At 42.1% G+C, this 2,419-nt stretch overlaps 1 protein-coding gene and 2 long non-coding RNA genes across 3 annotated transcripts in view; 2 read left to right on the forward strand and 1 right to left on the reverse strand.

Annotated features, from left to right (window-relative positions):
* Nucleotides 1–1,015, reverse strand: part of LOC116686468 (uncharacterized) — a 26,419-nt gene extending 25,404 nt beyond the window's left edge. Inside the window, exon 1 of the long non-coding RNA XR_004331260.1 lies at nt 984–1,015. This is a non-coding gene — a long non-coding RNA (uncharacterized LOC116686468). The remainder of the gene's footprint in view (nt 1–983) is intronic.
* The window catches only part of LOC116686446 (uncharacterized), a 75,300-nt gene that overhangs the window by 26,563 nt on the left and 46,318 nt on the right, over nt 1–2,419 (forward strand). The window lies entirely within an intron of this gene.
* Nucleotides 538–1,708, forward strand: LOC116686467 (uncharacterized). The gene is made up of 2 exons (XR_004331259.1): nt 538–572; nt 1,059–1,708. It is a non-coding gene; the product is annotated as an uncharacterized LOC116686467 (long non-coding RNA).

Genomic DNA, 2,419 nt, shown 5'->3' on the forward strand with positions numbered 1-2,419 from the left:
TAAAGAAGAGGTTCCCCCTGAGCAGCAGGATTGTAGCTCCAGTGTGGACCAGCAGGAGCCACAGCCCCCCCCACACATTAAAGAGGAGCAGGAGGAACCGTGGAGCAGTCAGGAGGGAGAGCATTTTCAAGGGCTGGAGGAGGCTGATATCACCAAGTTCCCATTCACTCCTGTCCCTGTGAGTGACGATGATGAAGAGGAAGCTCAGTCCTCACGCTTATCAGACCAACTCAACACGGAAACAGAACTGATGGAGAGGACTGTGGAGACCAGAACCAGCAGGAACTCACATCCACTTTACAACCCGAGACTGAAGACCAGACTGAGAATCTTCTGAACCTGAGACTGATGACAGACCAGAGAACCTCAGTCAGCTTTAAACTCTCTGAAACATGATTCAAGAAGTAAGAAAACATTCAGCTGCTCTGAGTGTGGGAGGAGATTTGGCTTCAAATCATATCTGAAGACACACATGAGAACTCACACAGGAGAAAAACCTTTCAGCTGCTCAGTTTGTAAGAAATCTTTTACACAGAGTGGACATTTACGGTCGCACATGAGAATCCACACAGGTGAAAAACCTTTTAGCTGCTCTGTTTGTAAGAAATCGTTTACACATAGTGGAAGTTTACTGAAACACGTGAAAATCCACACAGGAGAAAAACCTTTCAGCTGCTCTGAGTGTGGTAAAGCTTTCATTGAGCGTGACACTCTTAAGAAACACATGATGACTCATTCTGGAGAAAAACCTTTGAGCTCCTCAATCTTTAAAGATAGTGAAAATGTACGGTCACTCATTAGAAATCACACAAGAGAGAAGCCTTTCAGCTGCTCAGTTTGCAATATATCTTTTACACAGAGTGGAAGTTTAAAGAGACACATGAGGTTTCACACAACTCCTTTCAGCTGCTCTGAGTGTGGTAGAGCTTTCACTGATAGTGGAACCCTGAAGAACCACATGATGACTCATTCAGCAGGAAAACCTTTCAGCTGCTCAGTCTGTAAGAAGTCTTTTAAACGGAGTGGATATTTACAAAAACACATGGTCGTCCACACAGGAGAGAAATGATTCAGCTGCAGTGTTTGTAACGAGATTTACCTGGCGTTCTGATGTCAAAACACATAAATGTGTTTGTAGTGATGATATAACGCAACGTATATGAAACGACAGTCTATATGAATGCTGAACTGGGGTGAGGCGTCAGCATACAGTTAGTACAAGTAGTGGTCTAGTTTATTGATGAGCTATACAACCGATGTACGTTCTGCCATTATGGCCATACAGCTTTTCTATTATGTAATTATCTATTCACCAAAGTTATGTTTTGTATTCCTGGAAGTCACTTATTACCACAAATGTATACATTTTATATTGTACATACATTTAACTTCTGTACTATTTTCTATCCTAGATTTTCTACATTTTTTATATTTAATAATCATTGTTGGAGCAAGCCAAGGGGTATAATGACTGCTACTTTGTGATTGTTGTGCACATGATAATTAATGACTAACAAAAATGTAAATGCATTCCCTGCAGATAATGCAAGTGAAAGCTGAAAATTGCTTTCCCCAAACCCAAGTCTTACAGCAGGTTCCTATTGGCAAATTGGAGGAAAAGTGATGGGAATCTAGAAAAATATCTCCATATTTCTATGGGAATGGTTTCTGTTTCGCTTTCAAGGAGTTTGAAATAAATGTTCATGTATCTGGAAAACTCTCTGATTGGTTTAAAGAAATGCGTTGTTTTCACCCAGACGCCTGTACTACGAAGCAAGATTGGGCTTTTTGGGAGCTGATTGTGTCAAAATTGGAAATTATGTTGGAAATTAGAGATCAGCCGTTGTTTAAGACCCGCCTACTGACCAATCAATGCTCAGCTGATGACAGTGTCACTGTTCTTAGAAGGTGTGGTGGGGCATTTAATTAAATTAAATTTTATTTAAAGTATCAAATCATAATAAGAGTTATCTCAAGACACTTTACAGATGGAGAGACCTCTTTATAATTTATAAACTCCCAACAATTCTAGTAGTTCCCCCTAGAGCAAGCATTTAGTGCGACAGTGGTGAGGAAAAACTCCTTTTAGGGAGAAACCTGGGTCAGACCCAGGCTCTTGGTGGGTGGAGTGACGGGGCCCTTTGGGGGAGGGGGGGGTGATGAATAGTGACAATAACATTCACAGTAAAGATAATGGAACAGTAACTAAAACATGGTAGTAGTAGTATTTCATGTCATATCAGGGCGCTGCAGGATCTCCCAAATTCCACAGGATGCGGAAACAGCTCCGGAACGGTGTCGGAGTAACTAGAATACCGGGGCTTTTATTTTGCCAACGGCCCCCGGCCGGAAGTGGTGCTACGGTAGTTTCCGGGTGCTGAGCAGCGGGAGCAGTGAGGAGAGAAGCCGTTAGCTGAAT

Source organism: Etheostoma spectabile, unplaced genomic scaffold (assembly GCF_008692095.1).
Source record: "Etheostoma spectabile isolate EspeVRDwgs_2016 unplaced genomic scaffold, UIUC_Espe_1.0 scaffold378, whole genome shotgun sequence".
Classification (NCBI taxonomy): Eukaryota; Metazoa; Chordata; class Actinopteri; order Perciformes; family Percidae; genus Etheostoma; species Etheostoma spectabile.